Raw genomic sequence first — 23,049 nt, forward strand, 5'->3', positions numbered from 1 at the left:
TATTGCCAAAAGCCTTACTGAAATTACACATTTGCCTTTATTTAGTGAGACTGCTGAGGCCACAGGGACTATGTAATTAAAATATCAAATTTCCTTTAATTTGGCGGGGATAATGTTAATTTAGTTACTAAATTTTAACATATTAAACAATTTTTTTTATGATAAGATATACATAACGAAGTTTACTGCCGTAACCATTTTTGAGTGTACAGTTCAGTGGCATTGAGTGCATTCACGTTGTCGTGCAACCGTCACCACCATCCGTCTCCAGAACTTTTTTGTCTTCCTAAACTAAACTTCGTACCCATTAAACAATAGCTTCCCATCCTCTCTTCCTCCGGCCCCTGGCAACCTCCATTCTGCTTCTCTCTCTATGAGTTCGGCTATTTTAGCGACCTCACAGAAGTGGAATCACACAGTATTTGTCCTTTTGTGACTGGCTTATTTCATTCAGTATGATGTCTTCAGGGTTTGTCCATGTCGTTGCAGATGTCAGAATTTCCTTCCTTTTTAAGGCTGAATAATATTCCATTGTTTGTACATACTGCATTTTGTTTATAAACATTTAAAATTTTCACCTACTAAATGTTAACAACCATGGTAACATAATAAGCAGCTCTCACTGGAAATTATAGATGCCTTTGTTTAATTAAAACAGGAAAATAAAGTAGTTATTAATGCGTAGTACCTTTTTAAAATATAGGACCCATGGAGGATAAAACTAATATGCATGTCAAGTCCTTGCTTGGTTTTATCATTTACCTTCTGTATGGGTAGTGACATACGGTACATCTTTCTGAAATTTGTGGTTCATGCAGGTGATGTTTTGTTTCCCAGCTAATGTTATAATGGCGGTATGTTTTGCTATATGGAAGAGTACATAGGGCTCACCCTGAGGTACAGAGTGTACAGGAAGGATGAGAAAAATATCTGATTATTTCCCTGTATTTACCACTTCCCAAAATCATGTTAGATGCCTAGCATCTTCCCACGGTGATGAGGGTTTTTTTCTTTTTGCGTACGTATCTTTATGAACTCCACTGTTTTAGCATATGTGGATGTTGTGTTTCAGTCCATTTTAGTTATTATCCCTTTGATGCTCAAATTGCCCGATCGTTGGGCAGATAGGCTTATTCAGGTTGGCTCCAAGTCCCTACGATACACTTTTAGTAATCTGTGGTAGCTTCTTTGCTTTCTGGTATGATGAGGTGTTTCAGGCTCATCCTATACCCTTCCCATTCCAGATTTAGAATCAGAACAGCAATTTGTTACAAAAAAGAAAAGAAAAAAGAAATGACCAATAAATGTATTAAAATAGTCAATGTCACTAGTAATTAAAGAAGTGAAATTAAAAGCAAAAATAAGATTCCATTGTCTTGGTTCGCATGTGTCTTCCCGAAATTCATATGTTGAAGCTCTACCCTGAAGTATAATGGGGCCTTTGGGAGGTGTTTAGGGTTAGGTGAGGTTATGAGGGTGGAGCCCTCACGATGGGATTAGTGCCCTTATAAGGAAACACTTGGAGAGCTTGCCCCCCACCCCAGGTCTTGCACAAAGAGGTCATGTGAGCATGTAGCCAGATGGTAGCTGCCTTCAAGCCAAGAGGAGAGGCCTCACAGCGAAACCTACCTGTTGGCATCTCAATCTCGGCCTTCTCAGCTTCCAGAATTGTGAGAAACGATTCTCTGTTGTCGAAGCCACTCTAGCCTGTGGCATTTTGTTACGGCAGCCCAAGCCAATGAAGACACCGTTTCTCAAACATTATATTGGTAATGTAATTTAGACTCAATTTAGACCTTACTGGATGTGAAACAATTGAATAAAGCTTAATATAAAATATTATGATTACTTCTGCTCTTCTTTCTCTTGGTAGCTTTAATACTTGGATACTTCCCGGTTTGGAATGGGAATAAGCACGATAGTAATCACCAGGGCTGGTGAAGAGGGTGGTAAATGTGTACGCTCAGCAGAGGTGTAAATTGCTAACTAGCTGCTTTTACGTGTCAAAGTGTAAATTTTGCAAAGCCTTTAACTCAGCAAGTCCACATTTAGGAATTTATCCTAAGGAAATAATAGGAAAAGTTAGTAAAGATATATATATATATAGTTAAGAACAGTTAGACAGATGTATAGTAAATAACCTTAAGTAAGGAATTGGCTAAATAGATTATGGTACCTTCATTGCATGAAGCTATCAAAAATGATACGGATCTGTATTAACCAGTCTGGAAAGATGCTCACGAGATATTATTGCGTGAAAAAGGGAGATTACAGGACTGTAGGCACAACACTTAACCTATAACAGAAAATGAGGAACTACTAAGCTCTGGAGGCCAAGAACCAGGCCTCCAAGGATCTAGGCTTCCGGAACCGCCCAGTGGACAGTCTGTTTCAGTTGCCATGGTCTCATAGACTGCACCAACTGGTTTCTTTCTTGTGTCATAAGATGCAGTGTTCCTGGAGAGAGAATATGATTGCCTAGTTTGGGTAATTTGCTCACCCTTTGGCCGTGTGTGTGTGAGAGAGAGTGTGTGAGATTGCGATTGCTCTCAGCTCACAGTCTCACAGAGACCATGTGGAGCGGAGGAGGAGTCATGATGAGAGTTGGGGTGCTTTTGATTAACGAAAGGGCAGGACAGGGAGGGAGATGCCCGCTGCGGTCAATTAAAATTATTAAATAACTTCTTTGCTCAGAAACATTGAATTAATCACCGCAGCTCCATAAATTACTGCGAACTCTGATGAACTTGGGCTTTCCTGTCCCTTTAACATCCCTTTTGGCTTACTAGGCCCTCTACCATTGGTCAGCTCTATTTGGTTTCATGCTTTCATTGAAAACGATGGGTCAAAATTAAAGTTTTGAATTTAAAGAAATATATGCTGTTTCCCCTTTAAATGTGATTAATTCAGAATCAAATATATTTTTCTGATGTCAATAAGTAGGAATGGAAGTCTTTGTACCTGTGTGGTGTCAAGGACACCCACCCTTGAGAGATAGAGTTATAGAATAGAATTGGAAAGCGGAGTTTATGGAAAGCCTCCAGTAGTAATAGTGTAGTAGATTGTGGAGTGTAGCAAATTATTCTGTAGGTGTGCAGAGGTGCTGTGCAGATAATATAGACTTATTGGAACATCTTTCTCACTGTTATTATTTTTAATCAAAAGCACAATTAGAGTCAAAATGGATGTGAAAGAGCTTTGAGAACGATAGCACACACTATAATTTAAGATACTAATTTCTCACTTTTTAAAAATTAAAGACTCAATTTAGACCTTAATGGATGTAAAAGGATTTGGAAATGCTTAAAGTATTATGTTGTTACAGTTGTTTCTGCTGTTCCTTCTTTTGGTAGTCTTAATACTTGGACATCTTCTCCCATCTTGGACATCTCGGACTGGGCAGTATAGAAGCGTTGGGTTAAAGTGTTTTTTGTGTGTGTCAGATCTATTCATGTCTGGTTAGGGTCTTTTAATGAGTAATTTTTATGACAGAAGTCTCAACCTTTTAAGTCTCAGCTCTTAATCCAGCTAGTTACTGGTTGGAACACTGGGTTCTAAAGGCTCTTATGTGTCTGCTTTCAAAAATTGTTGCTCAATGTTTTCAAATTCCACTTAAATATTATGGACAGACTTTACTGGGTTCAGAATTTTCTTATCCTACTGAATGTTTCTTTTACCAGCTTCTTGTGAAAGACAAAAGGAAGATTAGTTTAAACATCTGAGGCACTTACTTCTGATTTGTGTGTGTGTATAATTTTCAACCTCTGGCAAGGAAAATCAAGAATCTTGTGTAGAAAACCCTTCAGTACCATGTTATTGCCCCGTCTGAATGCCTTTCTTTTATCTTTGGCTGTTAAGAGTATATGTTATCTCCCTAGGGAAACACGTGGCATTGTTAATTGATCCCTATGATAAAATAGTAGCGTCGGAGGTCCTTGATGAGCAACAGGCTAAGCTGTTATTGTTAGTACTGGGACAATGTTAATATTTGTAAAAAGTTGATCAGTAGTGATGTTACCATACGCTGAGACTATACAGGATTGTTTTTGAGCATAATCAGTTTCTTAAGCTTCAGAAACCCTCTTAGCTACAAAACCAGATGGACAAATTCAGCTCCACTGGTTAGAAGATCAAAACATACATCATAAGAAGTTAGCTTACGCTGTGTATGAATACCCTGGTCAGCCAAAGCTGACATTTTAGGTGGCCAGAGTTACTGTTTACAATTGTTAAGTAATCAGAAGTTTCACTCCGTGTTAACATTTGTCAGATTAGAGAAGAATGTCTGCAGAAAGTTATACCTGGATTTAATTTATCCAAGTGAAAGAAGTTTAAGGAGGATGGGTTGTGGAAACAGCCAACTGGATGAATGTGGTTGAAAACCTCAGGTCACATTTTCCAGTGCTTACCAGTAGTTTGAACCTTCTTCACTATTCTTCTTGTTATCTTTTCTCATGAAATTAGAAACCCAGTTCTGTGTTTCCTAAGTTGGAAGTTAATTTCTCTGAATTAATTTTCTGATATCTGAATAATGAAATAAATTCTGGAACATTTGAAATGCTTGGAATAATACAACTCTTAGTAAAAGATAGAAAAGCTCACAGTTTGCTTATCTTATTCCAATAGTAGTAATTTTTAATACTGTGACAAGTGAGAATGAAAGTGGCACACATATGGTGTCTCCTTACCCAGCTTTGATTTTTCAGAGACTTGGGAATAAATTAGATAGGTAGGATTGGGGTACTGCCCAGAATCTATTTTAGCTTATTAGAGCATCGGTTCTCAGCCTTTTAGGATTTATGGCATTCTGTTTGTGCTTAATTTCGCATCTCCCTCCTCCTTACCATTCTGGCGGCTGTGACAGTCAGGACTCGGTTATCGGTGGAAAGCAATGTGCTGATATATGAAGTCCATAAATAATCTCCATAATTCAATTTTATCTAATTACATCAACCTTTAATTTTAACTAATCACTACCAGACCTTTTCCGAACCGTTGACAAATGGCAAGATTACAGTACTATGTGGCATAAATTTATTTAAGTTTTTGATTAGTTAAAATTCATGTTTTGAAAAATTTTGCAGTATAGTACAATGAATCGTACTTATGTGTATCTTATGTGTATTTATGTGTGAGAAATGTAATAGGGAAACCATTGTAGGTCCCTTCTAGGCTGAAAATGCTTTTCTTTACAGAGGTATATATAGAAGCAGTAGTATTTATAAGGAGCGTCAGAATCAGCCTTCTATGAATTTTATGTAATACATTTGTTATAAATAACTAGAGAAGTCTCAGGGTTGACTGCTGGTTCAAAAATGGCATATCATTTTTAATTCTGAGGTCTGTGAGATACCACATTGTCTTCCTTTTCTTCGCTTTTCGTGTGTTTGCGAATAACTGTGGACTCCGTAGCTGACTGATGGTCATAGAAATGGAATCTCCTTGGCTGCCCTTCCCCCATGTTCAGACGGTGAAGTTCTTTCTCTTTCACATGACACAGAAAGAGGTGCACGCGCTTGGCTTTGGGGAACTGACCTGTTTCTCTGGTGTATACAAGACAGCCAAAACGTCTTGTGGGAAATAGGAAAGCTACCAGTAATCGCTGGGAGTCAATTTAAGTCAGTTGCTTCAACCTTTTAATTTCAGTTATTCTCAAACTTTTTACTACATCGTTAATGACTAGCAAAACTGGTTTGAGCTGAACCTCCTTTGGTGCTAAGTGAGCCGTAGAGTGGGCCATAGGTGAGTGTCTGGGGAAGGAGGCGTGCTGTGGAGTCTGGGCTCATCCACGAATTAGATCATGGATGGACTTCACAAATTAAGAAGGGGTTTAACTCCGTTCTCTTCACTTTGTGCCGGTCTGGTCCTAAGTACTGTCTGTTACCTCATAATGTTAATTTGAGAAGTAAATTATCTTGTAGCATAGGAAGAAACACCAGGTAAGTAGGACAATGGAAATCTGCTTAAGATTTCTGGGAGAAGAAAATTGACTAGGATGCAAACTTCAGCTACTAAATTTTTAGTCCAGTGGTTTTAATCATGGTCACGCTATTCTCTGTGAAAAATATTTTGTTTCTTGGCCTCTGTATTTTATGTGTGGAGCTTCAATGTTGAATGAGGGTTAAAACTTTCTGCTTAATTTTTAATGTGATAATATGACTGATATTATCACATTATAATGTGATTCCAACTCTGACTTCACATAAACTATATGTATATAGGGACCTCTTGAAAGAAGTATATTCTCTCTTCAAAAATTCTCTGGTCTCTTCTAAATTTAAAAATGCAAAAAATAACCACCATCAAAAAATTACTATGATAAGTTGGTTCTAATATAAACTGCCAACTGAGAGGTAACTGTATTTTGTTTAAAAAGATGCTTTTCCTTTGAATAGGTGAGTCTTTAGAAATCCAGGTAAATGGACCCACAGGTGGGAGGTGACTGCCCACCTGTGGTGAATGCTTTTCTGCCTCCTTTCTTCTGTTCACCAAATTGGCTGGTACAGAAATTTGAGTCTAGTTTTGATGGGTAAGGTCTTCATACATGTTAGTCTTTTCTGAGGCTCCCACTTCTGGTTGTGGTTTGACTAAGGTTCGCTATTGTGGGCACCAAGTAGCTAAGCTTGATGTACTAGGCTTATGAAGAGGAAAAGGGCTTTGGATTCTAGAAGGAGACTTGGTCAGGAGCAGTCAAACAAATTAAACAGAAGCTGCTGCCTCTGGGGAATGCTGCCCTGAAGCTTCGCTTCCTCTAGCGGAACACCCAGGCCAAGGGGGAATGGAGGCAGGGGCCGGAATGGGAAAAACTGATTTAAGGAGATACTGAATTCGAGTGTGGACATGCCATAGATTTGAAAAGTGGAACAGCAGTTGTAGCAGATAGGCCACCCCCTTTTATACAAAAAGTTTACTATATTATGGATATTAACTCCTTTTCTTGTGTGTGTTATATTTTCCCAGTTTGCTGGTCTACTTGGATGGTTTGCTTAGAAAGTCTTCCTAATATATTTTTATTACTTCCTCCCACCCCCCTTTTAAACAGATAGGTATTTTAAACTTTTTAAAATAAGCTTTTTATCTTGGAATAATTTTGGATTTACAGAAAAAGTGCAGAGATGGCGCGCAGAGTCCCCATGTACCCTTGAGCCAGCTTCCTGTAAAGTCAGTGCGGCTGCAGAACGTTTGTCAAGACTGATAGATTAACATTGGCGCATCACTGGCTACACTCTAGACTTTGCTCACGTTTCAGCAGTTTTGTCGCTAGTGTCCTTTTTCCAGGGTACCACCTTGCATTAGCTGGGGCGGATCGAGAGGCTGGACCACGAATGGCTCCATGTAGAGTAGCTGTGCTCAAAATACTGCGTTTGTGTAGGAGGTGGCAGTTTTAAAGTTCACAGAGTCCTTCCACAGACATACATGTAATTCATATGGAAATGGCTCTTGATCATTTGCCCCTAGGAGGCGTCTGTCTTGGCAGTGGTACTGTTTTGCACGTGTGAGACCACAGGGGACCGGGCGTAGAAGTGCCTCACATTGTCCAGACTGCCAGTCGCTGCTTCCATTTTCCATTCGTTGTTATCCCTGGGATGTTTTGCTCTCGCATTGTTACCTCATCTTTCTTTTGCCTGGACCAGAGCAGACGATCAGGATGTTGTTGATTTTCAAGTCCTGGGAGGAAGGCACCATTCCTGAGAGGAAGCTGGCATGAGAGTGACCCAGAGCATCGCTCCTTTCACCCTCCGGAATATGGGTGCTGGGTCTGGCCAATCTTCTAACTGTATTGCCTAGGTGAAGCGTGTTGTATCTAAGGAGAAAAAAGGTGGTTGGCATGGAATAAGTGCATGTCTTCCTCTTCAGTAGATTTGAAAAGCTCCATAGCTGCTGGCCCATCTCTACCCCGTCTAAGAGGGGACAGGAACGGAAGTAAGAGGTGAGGAGGCCAGGCAGGAAGTTAGATAGTGCGGAAGCCCTGTCGATGACTTCATGCCTACACTGCCTAATAAAAATGGCATCGGCAGGGAGACGTCTGATGCCTCCGCACTCACTGGCTGCAGGCTTCACAGCTCGCGCATTGATGTGAGCTGGGCTGGGCTTGCTCATGGCAAACCAGTAGCTTCTAGCCGTTTTCAGATCAGTCTCCCCTGTCCTCACTGAACACACTTCCATCATCTTTTCTGACTTGGACCCCCGCCCGCTTTGCCTTTCCGTTTAGAAAGCAGAGAGCACATGATAGCTGTGCATGCCTCATGCCTGAGGAAAGATCAGTGAGGGAGCACAGAAGAAAATGCTGGCTTGGGCTTTCTGCAGACCTGGGAGACAATTTCCGTAGAGTTGTTATGTTCCATCCCAGCTATTAGGATCGGTCAACCATATTGGAAAGCCTCCAGCCAAGTCACAGGTACATTGGTAGATGTACCTACAGGTAGGAGTCCGCCTTTTCATTTCCCAGCGTTTTCTCTTTGGCTCGTGACTTTTTCTATTACAAGAGATTTTGTTGCTTTCATACGCATAACAGTTTAATACAGCCTTTTCCCACATATGCTATTTTATTAGGTCTTCACAGCGACCTCACACATTTTCTTTTTTATGAGAAAACCGAAGCCAAAGTGTTTGCCATGAGGAAGTACAGGGTAGAAAGGCAGAATCTGATCTAGTCAGCGGGTCAGAGGTGGTGTCCCTAAGGAAGTGCAGAGGCCTTGGTGAGAGAGATCCCTTTTCATGCGGGGTCCTATATCCCAGGGTCCTTATTTCAAGAGCAGAGTCGCTGACGGTTTCAGTGCAGGTTCTGGCAGGAGTACAGTAAGCTACAGTTAAGCCGCCCCTGTTAAGAAAGCCTTGGCTTAACATTCCGCAGAGTCCAGGTCGATTTGCTGAGCCGGCGAGGAGCAGGCCTGGTGATTCGCAGGTCCGTCCAGAAAAGCACAGAGGAGCATTTCTGCTTGGAACCTGACAAAGTAAACCACCTAGATGCTTTTCTTCCTCCTTGCCAGTGCGCGCGCGTGTGTGTGTGTGTGTACGTACACACACACACACACACACACACGCACGCACGCACAGGCAGCTTTCATGTTTTCTAACTTAGATGTAATTTGTGAACACTCTGTCATTCTCTTAATGTTTGATCATTTAGGTTAAAAATGTAGCCAAGAAATCTATGTTGGGGTTATAAAAACAGGATAGATGGTTTCACTGTAAATACAATTTTAAGGATGTAGTAATGTGTCTGAAATTGAACTTTTAGCATCTCCAAAGGTTTTTCTCCAGGTTCTCGATATAATAAGATCTGCTCTGTTTCTCATACATATGGATGTATTAGCAAAACTGGATGACATCCCAGTCAGTCAGGCGGGGAACCTGCCCGAGCCATGGAGTGGAACCGCAATGGAAGCTGCAGCATCCTGTAATTATATCAGGAGGTGCTGTGGTCCCTCTCTATGTTTATTAATTAGTGGAGTTGTAACAAGACTTTCCCCCCCGTGCTTTTAAGGAGGCTCATCAGTGGGCCTCCACGCGGCGTTTTAGTTGTGTTTGGGAGCCTTCTGCGTACAGGTGGGAGGGATCCGTGTTTCAGGTGGCGGCAGGTGAGCCTCCCGCCAAGTTGGCATGATGGGAACAGGACTCTTCTGGGTTGCCATCTGTTTGTGGCTGATAGGAAACCAGCAGTGACTTCTGAGGAGTTTATGTTGAAATGCGTAAGAATTAGTAATGTTAGGACCATGCTGATCAGGTACCAGGAGGTGGGAGGAAACAGGCTGTGTGGAGTGAGGTTTCCTTATTGCTGTTTTCAAGAGTTGGCTGCTTGGATTCAGTAGCCCCCGCCCCTTGCCCCAAACCACAGCTCTTTTCTGCCCACCCACGTCAGTCCCACGTCAGTTCTATACTCAGCTGCCCATGGCAAGGGAGCACTTTATTTACATGAGTGTCACACGTAACACCACGCATGGTGTTTGCCACCGAGGGGATTCAGTCTGTCTCTGTAACTCTTTTAATGTGTCATGTTTTTTGTTGCTTTTTAAAATTGTGGTAAAATACTCGTAGCAAAATTGATCATTTTAACCATTTATAAAGGGCACAGTTCAGTGGCATTGAGTGCATTCATATTGTTGTATGACCATCATGATGGTGTTTTAACTGAACTTTTACATACATTTGTCCCTTAGCATCCTTAGGGGATTGGTTCTTGGATCCCCGCAGATACCAAAACCCACAGATGCTTAAGTCCCTTATATAAATTGGTGTAGTATTTACGTATAACCTACATTTGTATATAGGCGACAGCAGGGTGTGCCTACACATCACTTCACTTGCGTGGGTTGAGTGTGTAGTGCTTGGTGCGTGGCAAATTCAAGTTTTGCTTTTTGGAACTTTCTGGGATTTTTTTTCAATATTTTAGAATCTGCGATTGGTTGAATCCGTGGATGTGAAACTCGCTGACGTGGAGGGCCCACTGTGCTTCGAAGATAGTGGTGCTGCTTCTCCCTGGATCAGAATGAATAAAAAGTCATCGGCACGCGCTGCCTAATGTGACGTCCCTTTGGTGTTTAAGCTTGCATTTGCTTCCTTTCCATATGGGAGTTGACTAGGTGAAGTGGGGGTGCTGGCACCCCCATTTCTCTGGGTTTATTTGCTGCTCTCGGACCTGGGAAGCTCTGCTCTCCAGGCACAGTGATTTTTGGTGGTATCCAAAACGTGCTCTGTTTCTTCAGTATTACGCTTCAAAGCCAGGTTGTGGAGTAGAGAGAGCAGCTCACTTCGCCTTTAACCCAATATTGCTTGGTCGCTTAACTAGAGGATTGACCTGCGGTGGCCTAATGAGCGCGTGCCAGACTCAGTGACCCCAGTCACCTGCTGCCAGGGAAGCGGGTCCTCGGGTACTGCTGCCCCTTTCTGGCTCGGGCGGGTTCATTCGGCCACCTGCCGGTTTCTCTCCTGCCTCTTTCCAGTCAACAGAGGACTGGGGAGCCCTGTAGTAGGAGATTCTTGATTACAGGCAAAAGTGACCTAACTGAATTCACTTATACAAAAAAGGGGAGTTTATTAGGATTCTGGGATGTCCACCAGAATCTCGGCAGGAATACAGCTGGGCCTCAGGTCAGACCCAGAGATGGGAATGCTGTGTGGATGGGCCTGGGGCGCTCCTTTCTTCTCTCTCTCCCCCAGTCTCTGAGCTTCCCTCAGCGCAGACCACCATCCTCGACTCGTAGGTCCATGTGGCAGACATGGCTGCCAAAACCTGTGTTTTTCATATTATGACCCAAGTGTCTTGAGAGAGAGTATTTTCTCTTATGTTGCAGAAAATTCTGGAATTCTGGGAGGAACGGATGAGTGGTCATAAAAACGATCATTTTCCTGGTAGCTCTGGGGAGGATGAGAACAGTTAAAGAGGCCATCGAGGTTGAGCAGAAATGGCATCCCTGCTACAGGCCACAGCGTTGTACAGGGCACCCTGCTGGCTCACAACCGTGAGAGGACCCGGGCTGTGACAGCATCTCAGGTTTGTATTAGAAACCAAACCAAAGCAAATCCATAAAACCAAAAACTAAACCAAAGCAAAGCACTACCACCACTATTACCAAGTAAGTTGAGGAGATGAACCTGCTACACAAATTCTGGAATTACTTCTTAAAAAATTAAATTTCTTTTTTAGTTAAATAAATTGTGGCATGTTTTCATATCAGCATTGTTTGAACTCAGAGCTTGATGCAGAATATATATTCCCGAAAACCTGAGTATAAATAAAATATTTTAAATTAAATTATATTTTAAATGCACAGGGAGAGCTTGCTGTTAGAAGGAAGGAATCTTTTTGAAAATCTTTTTCTCAGTCCACTAATTGAACTTTCTAAATTTGAATCTTCCTGTATCACTTTCACTTAGATCAGAGTGTGCTGGTGGACTGTCCTTCCTTGCTGTCATTGTCTGGTCAGGTCACTGATACATTGGCAGATCACATAATCCACTGATTTCTGAGGTTATGAAAAACAGCTGCTCCTTTTTTATTGTGCGGTTATGCGCATGGATCCCCTGTATGAATTTGAGAACCCTCTAAGAATTGGAATTAAATTGGGATTGAACGCCCTGTGTGATTCGTGAACCTATATGCAGTAATCCAAGGAGATTTGAAAGTATCACTTAGTAATTGCAAAGTGTCAAGAAAGGATGGTCTGATAATTCTGTGAATTAGTGCCATTTGAGAATTTGGGAATTTATGAATATTGGTTTGTCTTTTCAAATGTGCACGATCTACTTTATTTGCATATCAGTCATAAAGGCATTTATTACCCATTTGACTTATTACTGTGTTTAAAATTAAAACTCAAACAATTTTCCCTCAGAACGTGTGGCTTGTGTGGAAGTATGACTTATTACTGGCGTTGAGGGGGATCCGATTAGCACCTGAATAAACATTGCTACAGTGGAAGACACTTCTGGAAGGCTGCTCTAAATGCCCCTCACTCTGCTAAATTTCCTACCTTCAAAAGAGTGGAAAACATTTATTGCTGCTTTCAAGGATGTAGAAGCCAAGCAGAGTTCTAAAATAGTGCAGAGCGAGCCTTGCCGTGGAATGAAAACCAGGAGTGCTGCGTGTAGGTTGTGGGAATCCCTTTATCCCAAATGATCTTCCTCCCGTTCTGCAGGCCTCTCTGAGGGCTGGGGAGACTCAGTGCCTTCGAAATGATGTTAGAAGTAATAATGTAAAAGAAGAAAAAAATCGTACATGGAGGGGCCGATTTCATGTGGTGCCTTATGACAATACAGAAGATTTAACGTTGTAAATCTGACAACGTTAGATCGTCACCGCCTGTGTTAGCGTTTTCACAGCAGTTTTAGAAATGTCACCTTTGACCTTTGTCAATCAAGATGATAAGGGGTAGAGCAAATAATCTTCCATTTACAGATGGGAAAATCGAGTGTGGGAGAAACTGTACCACTCAGCTCTCCCAGCCATTAACCTAGCCGGCAGGAACCCGTCTTCTGAGTCCTGGTCAGATTCTTTTCCCATTTCGCTTTCCCTGCCCTTCCTTTTCAAAAGAAATTTTATTTATTTAGAGCCCAGCCTCCGCTCACAAAAGAGTAGAGGTAGCTTAAAAGTAATGACTAAAAAGGAAGTTATGTTGGAAGAAAATTTGGGCTTAAGTAGGTTTCGTCTTAAACTTTGAAAATGAGGATAAGAGAAAAACTGTTTATTTGGTTAAAATTAAATCCTCTGGGTGCCCAGAGCTCCCCACCAGTTTTTAGGTCATTCCACAGCCCCAAATATTAAGCCTATATAAAACCTTTTTATTTTGCCCCAAATTTAGGGTTCTGTGAATGGAGAAAGGAGTAACCAGTGAGAGAGCTTTGTGGTTGCAGACGTTTGATCTTTGCTCTTGAGGTATTATACTTACTGCGTCAGTTTTTGATGTTCTTACAAGCGTAAGCATAAAAAGCAGCAAAATATCACAGCACGTTTGTAAAATGGAGGGAAACCACCCATACGCTCCACCATTAGCAGTCTTAAGCACAGCATTCTTTTGAATTCTTTTATACGTTTTTTTCATAGTTTTAATCAAACTACAAAACATCTCTGTATGCTTTTTAAATTTAACATAGCATAAGCGTTTCTCATGTTTTTGTATGGTCTTCATAATTACACCTTTTCATTGTGGTATATAACGTGGTATAACATGTGGTATAAAATATGTATAACATGAAGTTTACCGTTTTAACCATTTTAAGTATACAGTTCAGTGGCAATCAGAACATTCACATTGTTGTGCGAACGTCGCCACCCTCCGTATCCAGAACATTTTTGTCTTCTCGAACTGAAACTCTGTCCCTGTTAAACAGTAATTTCCTATTTCTACCCCCACTCCCCACCTCCCAGCTCCTGGCAACCGCCCTTCTACTTCCTGTCTCCGATTGCTCTAGATACCTCACAGAAGGGGAATCACACAGTGTTTGTCTTTTGGTGCCTGCCTTACTTCATTTAGCATCATGCCTTCAAGGTTTGTCCACGTTGTAGCATGTGTCAGAATTTCCTCCCCTTTTCAGGCAGAATAATATTCCGTTGTATTTATATACTACTCTTTGTTTATTCATTCATCTGTCAATGGACGCCTGGGTAATTATACTTTTGTGAAGGCTGTATAATATTCCATCGAGCAGATAAATCATAATGTACTTAAGTGTTTGACCATTATTGGACATTTGGGTTGCTTCTAATATTGGGCTATTATAAAAGAAAGATATAATGGATATCATTACTTTTTATCCTTCTGTTGAATGGATTATAGAAATACCAATGTTCAGTGTTATTTGCTGTTTACTGAGTTAGAGCTTAGGCTGAATGTTTGGATGAAGAGAATTTAGGTGTGTGCTAAATTAAATGCATTACTCTGCATTTTTATTGATTATGCCTCAGTTTAGTGAGGAAGGGCTACCTAAAGAATTCTTACCTCAGCAGAGTGCCGCCTCAGTGAGAGAGCATAACACAGTGGTTTGTGCTGTCAGAATGACTGACGTTTTGATAGTCAAAGAACTGGACCCGAGACGCTATTCAAGAACATCTGTAGGCTGATTAATAGATTATACAAATCTTTGGGAATAAAACATATATGGTGCCGAAACTATAATTCTTACAGGACCTAGTGGTCGTGCTGGAGAAGAATTGGCATCTCTGTTCCTGTTTCCATTGTTGCCAGTCATTGGTACATCTGTGATTACAGAACTAGCGTGAAGGATGTGAATCTTGGCCTCAAAGATCTTACATCCAGGTTGTCATGGCAATGTGTCAGACAGTTAGAAAACGCAAGCCTCTGAGTGATGAGAGGAGCCGGCCTGGGGCCTGGGCTCGAACAAAGAAGTCAGGGGCAGGCCTAACTTGCCTTTTAGACCATTGTCAGAGTAAGGGGAGGGGGAGCCCCCAGAGGGTTCCGGAAGAGGGTCCTCAGTGTGACGTCCTGCCCTCCCTTCTGCTGCAGGTATGTTAGGCCTCTGTGTACAGCTCTTGGCCAACTAATAGCGCACCTTTGCCAGTCAGCCTGTTGCTGTGGCAGTCCAGCTGAACTGGGGTGTTGCTCCCCTGCCCATGGGTGTGGCCGGGGGGCCCGCCAGGTCAAACTCCCATTCTCCTCATGCCGGGTGTGGACGGCCTTTGCCTGAAGCCCTTCAGTTGAGGGCGGTATGACTGCCTTTGCCTGGACAAACTGAGGCTCTTTGGTTCTCGTCTGTCTTCTAACTCCATCTGCTCCGTGTCTTTCAGAAATTCCTCAAGGGCCCATCAGTGCTACCTTTGTTTTCTGCAGATAGTTCTTTGCATTTTTATATTTGTTTGGTTATGTTAATGGGAATTTGGGAGAGGGGGTAGTAAACACATAGGGCTCATTCACCATCTGAATTTATTCTTGTGTATTGTGTTTTCCCCTCTTGCTGAACTCTCTTAATGGTACTAATTTCATTCAGTCCTGTTGGGTTTTCCAGGCAGAAATTGTATTACTTATAAATAAGGATGAATTTTGGCTCTTTTCTGCAACTTTTTTTCCCCCGTCATAATGGACTTCCTGGAATTTCTGGTGATACTGAATAACATATTGGTGGACATCTCTGATTAATTCTCATCTTAGCCAGACTGCCTTTAGCACTGTTGGTTTTAATTACTTTCTGCATATTGCCAAATTGCTCTCTGGAAAGATGGACTGGAAGTGGAGTGTGTGCATTGCACACTTCCTCACCCGTGTCGAGTGACCAGAATGTTGGGGAGCCTCTTTCTAAATTGCGGTTCTGTCATTTTAACATTAAATTTCAGTTTGGTCACTTGTTGTTTCCTCTAGAAATTTCTGGAGTCTGTGAGAACAGTCAGACTTGGCCTAGATGCATACATTGTTTTATTCTCATCAAATAACTACACATAACTGCCCCCCCCCACGCCAATTCCAAAACTACACAGGTGTAGAGTGAAAATTACCATTTAGTGGCAGGCAGCACAGTTGGGTGGAAAATGTGTGGCTCTTGGAGTCAGATATCAAATATTAGCTCTGTCACTAACAGCCTGGTGATTTTTGATAAGCTTAACTGGAACTCTTTGAGCCTTGGTTTAATCACTTGTAAAATAGGGGTTTTACTCTCTCACAGGGAGACTATGAATATGGAGTAAGATGAGAAGTGGGCCCTTAGTAATGCCCATTAGTCAGTCATTAGTTCTCCCTCCGTGCCTCCTCTCTCCCCGGTGGCTCATTAATATACTAAGGCCATTCTGCAAGAATTGTCAAAGATTTTGGTTAGACTTTAATTTTAATCAGAGATAAAGTTTTACCTCCCTTCCCCTCCCCCCCTCCGCCCATGATTCTTTGTCCCATTTTAATTTTCAAATCGAAATCAGGGTGAATGATAATTGTTTTTACATATTTTTTTAATTATTCCAGATTTTTAAAAGTTGCTTAATGGGTAGACTATCAGTAAAATTACAACAGCAATATCTAACATTTACTGAGCAATTATAACTGTGTGACAGGTAGGTAATTGAGGTATTTTTCCTACTTTATAGGAAATTGAGGCACAGAAAGGTCACTTACCTCAGGAGTGTGGCCCAGGCTACACATCTTGGCAGTCTGACTCTGGCGCTGTACAGGTCTGCTGCTGCCACTGGACTGCCATCATGGTCTTGAAGGGTTTGTTCTCTTCATTTTGTATTCTTAAAGTCTATTTCCTTGTATATCCATCTATTTAATCTACCCATTTTTCCATCTATCTGTATCGATAACTAGATATAGATAGATGGATAATGGATAGATACAGATAGGTAGATATAGATGTATGTAGAAGAAATGATCCGGGTGTTTGAAAACGCTAATTATTATATAGTTAGATAGCAAGTGTCAAATATAGAGCATTCATGTCTGTTGAATATGTTAATTCTAATCTGTAGCGTTAAGACTTTTTCCTTACCTATGCAGTATAATTTTATTTGTTCACCCTTGAAATTGCCAGCCAGATCTGAACCTTTTACCTCCAGGCTGCTCTCATCCCCCTCTGTCGGGTGAGCATCTCAGTTCAGGCACCGCTGGCTTGCCCCGGATCACTGCCGCAGCCTTCTCCCGATCCTTTCTGGTGTCACTCCGTCCCCTTCCAGGTCTCTTCCACACAGCAGCAGTACTGGTCCTGAGATGAAAACCAGAGTATTTTAGTCCACCGCTTAAAACTATTCGGTGGCTTCCCACTGCACTTGGAATTAGATATAAGCTCCCTTCTGTGGCCTGCAAGGTGCCTCCTAAACATTGTCGTATGCCCTGTTTCCCTCTCTGTGCCTCCCCACCTGGCCTTTTTTCATATCCTCTTAGGCACCCAAGTCTTCACTGCCTCTCTGCCCCCGCACAGCCATCCCCCTGGCTGGAAAGCTCCGCAGCCCGCTCTCCGTCGCTTCCTTGGTCCCCCCTGCAGGCCCTTCTCGGAGGCCCTTCCCTCCCCAGCCCTTGTAGCGTTCTTCTTTCTCCTCTACGCAGCATTCATCACCAGGGGCAATACCTGTCTCTTCCCTTTTGCCTTTGTCTCCACTTTAGAATGTAGGCTCCCCGCGGGCTAGAGCGCAGTAAATATTTGTCGAGAAAAATAAATACAGGTTTAATTTTAGGATACTTTAGAAACCTAACTTCTTCTAGTTGCAAAAGGTGTTTGAGTTCCAAAAGAGCTGAATCGTACAGAGCCAGGAACACAGCCCACCGGAAAGCCGCGGAAAGCTTACTAGTCCTGCCACTTCGGAGCACGCAGCCGGCAAGAGTCCAGGGACAATGGCCTCCAGGTGTTGGTTCCCTCTCTCTCAGTCCTGCCCTTCTTCCTTGTGCACCGCAGAGCTTGACCTTGGGAGACTGCCACTGCCCAGACCATGGAAAGCAGCCAGGCAGGGGAGCACTCACGCATGGTGAGGAGCCGGGCCTGGGAGTGTCTGGCTGTGTCCCTGCCTCTGAAAGGCCATGGGATAGGTGACTTCTAAGGCCCTAATCCGACTCTTCACCAACTCACATTCTCCTGGCTCTGATTTACAAATTGAGCACCAAGTCAAGACATTTGGACCATCAGTTACGACTTCTTTAGCTCTGTTGTGGATCCCTCCTCGCCCCTCTGGGACTCTGTCACTGTCCTGTCCTGAGAGATTCTTCTGGAACCACCTTAGATGTACAACTACTTTTTTAATGACAAATTCTTTTATTTTCTTTAGTGACTAATTCTCTCAGGATGGGGTCTAAGAAAATGTGCCTCATGAGAATCTCTGTAGTAGGCAAAAAGATGGAATTTGGGCTAATTTTAGAAAATAGGCAATAACTGTTAGCAAATTAATTAAGATCTTGTTTGTAGTTCTTTTGTGGAGGACAATAGATTATCAGCTTATTTAAGACCCTGTGACTTCCAAAGAACTGTCATTCTGTGAAAGTATTGAATGAGGATGGGCCCCCGCCATGAGGGGTGGACGTGTGCGAGCACACTCACTTTCCACAGAGGGGCTTGTTCTCTCTCTCCAAGCAGGAGTGAGGACTAATGGGCTAGGGAGGCCTTTCTCCTAAAGCAGTGAAGACGCAGCACGCCTTTGGTTGGCTCGGGGAGGGCAGACACGGCCCTCATTGACAGTGCTTCGGTTGTTCCCTGTTCCTAAGCTCACAATTTAGATAGGTAGCAGTAAATCAGTACACAGGGCCCCACCTTGGCAAACTCATGCCATTAGATCCCTTCCCCACAGCAGTCTGTCTTTTTAAATTTGGAATAACTGGGAAGCGAGGGGTGTAAAGCACTTTCTCTGCAAAGTAAAGGTGTTTCTGTTAGCAAAAAGAGGTGGCTTAAGTTATCAGAATCTACAGATGTTCTTCTACCTGGCTTTTCTTGGTCCTGAATGTCACCTCAAACAACCCACAGTCAGGGGAGGTCAGGGGAATGAGATTTCTTCGTAGACACTGAAGAGAGTTGGGGAGAGTCTTGATGTTGGAGCCCAAGTACATTGGGGGTTACAATGACTTTTGAGGACTAGCCTGTGTAGCAGTGATAATGCTTGTGACATTACCTCTTTAGATTATTTAGAGTTCTGAACAGCCCACTTAAAAACAACACACTTGTCGACAGACATTGTTCCTGCAGTGTGTTGATTAATTGGGGAAGTTTGTACTAGGGACACCTAGAGCAAGGATTGGCGTTGGCCGTGGTGGCGAGGACAGCTCCTCATCTCTGCTCTCTCTTGCTTTTCTGGCTGTGGAAGAGCTCAGTGTGGGTTGTGTAAGAGCTCGTTTCCAGTGTCACACTGAGCTTGGTGACTCTGACGTTTTGGTGGCTTGGGGAGAAACTTCTGGCTTCCGTGTGGCAGCTGTTGCTCTGCACCTTGACTATCAGATCTAATACCAGGACACCCCGGATGATTCTCAGGCCGTGGCGAGTTCACGTCAGCAAAGCAGACACGCTGAAGCTCCCCGCTGCTTCCCGCAGCCGCCCCGGTGTGTGGGTCCCGGAAAGTTCCCTTCTTCCTTTTTCTGGCAGCAGTAATCTCTCTGGTGTTTCTGGGCCGCCTCAAGCTTGGCTTGAGGCAGCTCTGCTTTCTTCGCTCAGAGCCCATCCTTGCAGCCCTGTCACTGACTCCTGGAGCCCCCTCCTCTTCCTTTGACACTGGGGCCCTAGTGTGTGTTGGGCCTTCGTGGCAAGGGGCGAAGGCAGTTTTGTGGGCTCCCTGTCTTGCCAAATTCATCACGCGGAGTGACAGAACTTTAAGAGGTCTTAAATCTGTTGGTTGTCAATCAAAGGACTACACTGTGTTCGCTTTGGGTAAAGTATTTGGGGGAAGGGGGGATTGTTTTCACGGCACAGCTCCTTCGAGACCCTGTAAGGTGTCCAGTCTTAGTATACAGGACAGTGAGCTGTCGTGACAGTGCAGCTTCATAAAGAAACAACCAAACGCAGCATTTTGTCTCTCCCTTCAGTGGTTTTGATACATGACGTTTTGGAACATTTAGAGGGGAAATGCAGAATAAAATTTTTTTTTTTTTTTGGCCCTTGCTTTAAAATGTAAGATGATCCAGCACTTTCCGAAAGATATTTTTATTTTTGGAACTAAAAGATCATGTTTATGCTTATATTGATTGAATTGATTGAAATACTTAGTTTTAAAGACATATGCCTAGCTCTTTCCTAGGATGTAACACTGATAACACTGATTTGAGAAAATTTTATGGCATTTTTTTAGAAGAATAGTTGCTTTGACAGTAGTGAGAGTTTTTTCTTCTCGATCATTTTACCTGTTTTATTACTTTATTTTAATTTTTAATAGATGCCAGCAAGTGTTTATTAGATCCAATTATTTGTTGTTGTTATTTTAATCCTGATTTTTCTCCCCTTTAAACAGCTAGTTGAACAAATACTTGCTGAGAGCACTGTGTCAGACTGTGAAAGTGAAGAGACATGTCAGTATTAGGGAGTCGGGTGATGAGACTGGGCTTCCTTTACACAGACCGGGGAGTGAGGGGTGGGGGTGGAGGGGGGTGGCGATCCGGAAGACTGGGCATGGTTTTTGATAATGTAGAACAATATTTGTTCGGAATTTGAATCTCATATTTGTTTTCTACCGTTTAGTTGAAACTTTTTTTTTTTTTTAGTTGAAACCTTTTAAGGATACTGTTAGTTTACATATAAACATAATTTAGCCCAGGCGTGATAGAAAGATGTGTTCTTTTCCTTTCTCTGTTATCTTCTGATCTCAGTGTCATTGGAAAAAATAACAGAGTTTGATACTAATAATTTTAGAAAAGCAATCCCCACCCTTTTTGGCACCAAGGACCAAAGATCTGAGGTGGAGCTGAGGCGGTGATGCTCGCGCTGGGGAGCGGCTGTGAATACAGATGAAGCTTCTCTGCTGGCCTCGCTGGCCTGCCGCTCAGCTCCTGCTGTGCGGCCCAGTTCCTAACAGGCTGGGGTTGGAGACCCCTGGTTTAGAAAATACTTCCTAGCCTTAAGTATGTGATATTTTATTTGCATCCATGAGGAAAGTCTTTAACACATGGCTTAAACAGTGTAAAAATCAGTTTCAAATGATTTCATCAGTGTTTAATTTCAGATAATTATGTTAAAAAACAAAAGAAAGAGAATCTCCCCCTCTCCGCTCAGTCATTTGACACTAGCATAAGTGGGACAGTGTCCTTGGTCGCTCTCCTTTCCCCACCCCTGGAATGCTGTGGGTTCCCCGATGGTCTCACTGGGACAGGCAGCAGACTGTTCATCCTCACCCAAAGGTCCTCAGACGCAGCAGACAGCTGTGAACACCTGATGCTTGTTTGGCTTAGATTTCAGCTTGCAAACCGCTCTACTAGAAAGTCATTTCCTAACCACAGGGCTGTTGTTTCAGATGGTGCTGTGAAATTAGGTGATGCTTCTTTATGACCAGGCTAACTGTGAGCCATTAACCGTGTGGGTGGATAGGAAGTGCATCACAGTAGATGTGAGGGTTTGGCTTTCTTAGTAACTAGGGAGTCAAAATAGACAATTTAGTAAGTGAGAAAATGGCGGATTTTTCTTAGATAGTCTCTCTTCATTTTCTTTTATTTATGAACTTCAATGTTTGTTGTTGAGAGGTAGGCCTTAGTGTGACTTTTAATTAGAACTGTAGTATAACAATTTTGTGGTAGGAATCCCAATGTCATATGAATATTTAAAGAAAAGAAACCTTATACATGATAAAAGGAATAATCGAAGCCACACCAAATACATGATGCTATGCTTTCATGCCATCATATCTTTATTTGGAATTGCTTTTTTATTTTTGATACTGGTCATTTATTACCTATCCTCCCTGGTTATTTAAAGTCATCTTTTCTTCATATTTCTTCATCAGGTATTTGTTTTCTTAGCTTTTGGGAATAAGAGGCTGCCTGAATGTAGATTTTCTTTTTATTATGAAGATTAGTTTCTTATAGAAATTCTTAGATGAAGTTAAAAACTGTGCTAAGAGAGAAAGCCATGATCAAGAGGAGGCCCCTACAGGGCGCCTCAGTGCCTCCATAGGTAGGAGAACCGTTGGCACAGTCTCTGGTAGCTGTGGCCACAGAGCCGAAAGCCCAGCTGTCTTCAGGAAGGTGGCTGTATTGAGTGATTAATTGAAGATGCGATTTTGTGTTTGAGGTCCTGAACCATCTTCAGGTTAGCAGGAGACAATCTTATATTCTAGCGGTATTTGAAAGGTGTGCTCTAATCGTGCAGTACACATTTTAACTGTTTAAATTGCGAGAAACACTGTCATTTGTCATCTAAATTAGAAAGTCAAGGATGTGTTTTATTCCTCATTTCTCCACTGTTTTAGCACAGAGGCGAGGATGTAAGGCACTCAAGTGTTTGTTCAGTGAATGAAAAGATGGACAGATGGATGGATAAATAATTGGTTTTTGTTTTAAAAATATTTTATTTAAGAAGAATCAGTAGCAGATATATTAAAATCTGAGAAAAAAAGTAGCCACTTTGAGTCCTCTGTGCTCCTGATTCTTTGGGTAAGTGACAGGAAGGGAGATGGGTTACCACGTGGGACCAGATTGAGCTGCCACAGCTTGGGATGTTCTGGGAGGGACATTCAGAAAGGCAGAAGGAGAAACAATTTCATTTGTTTCCATGCAGTTTTACTGGTAGCTGAGAAAGGTAATTCAGACTTTGGAGTCCTAGGCTGAAGTGCCTGCCTTAATTTTCTTATTTACACGACAGGCCTAAATAGTGAGGTCTTCTTTCTTATCCTGGTGTTTATTCTGTCACTCCAGAGGGATGACAGGGATAGGTGGCAACATTTCACAGATAAGCGGTGGAGGCAGGGAGCAGGAGTGCATGCCTCAGGGCCTTTTTCTTGTTTGTTAACTGGTCTGATTGAGAGTCATGCTTTTTAGGAAGAATGGGCAAGACGCCTTCTCCATCCGTTGGATCCACAGTTCCCGTTTAGCAGACCACAGCACGTTTGGGACTGCGGGACCCCAGCCTGCAAAATGATCACTTTTACTGAATTATTCTTTAACGTTAAATTTTATTCCTTTGCTATAGGAAATAAGTGCAAGTCTGTTCTACATGCGT

The 23,049-nt window shown here is 42.4% G+C and overlaps 1 protein-coding gene across 1 annotated transcript in view; it reads left to right on the forward strand.

The window, feature by feature from the left end:
- The window catches only part of TULP4 (TUB like protein 4), a 188,850-nt gene that overhangs the window by 2,506 nt on the left and 163,295 nt on the right, over nucleotides 1–23,049 (forward strand). The window lies entirely within an intron of this gene.

Source organism: Pteropus medius, unplaced genomic scaffold, assembly GCF_902729225.1.
Source record: "Pteropus medius unplaced genomic scaffold, Ma_sr-lr_union100, whole genome shotgun sequence".
NCBI classification, from domain to species: Eukaryota; Metazoa; Chordata; class Mammalia; order Chiroptera; family Pteropodidae; genus Pteropus; species Pteropus medius.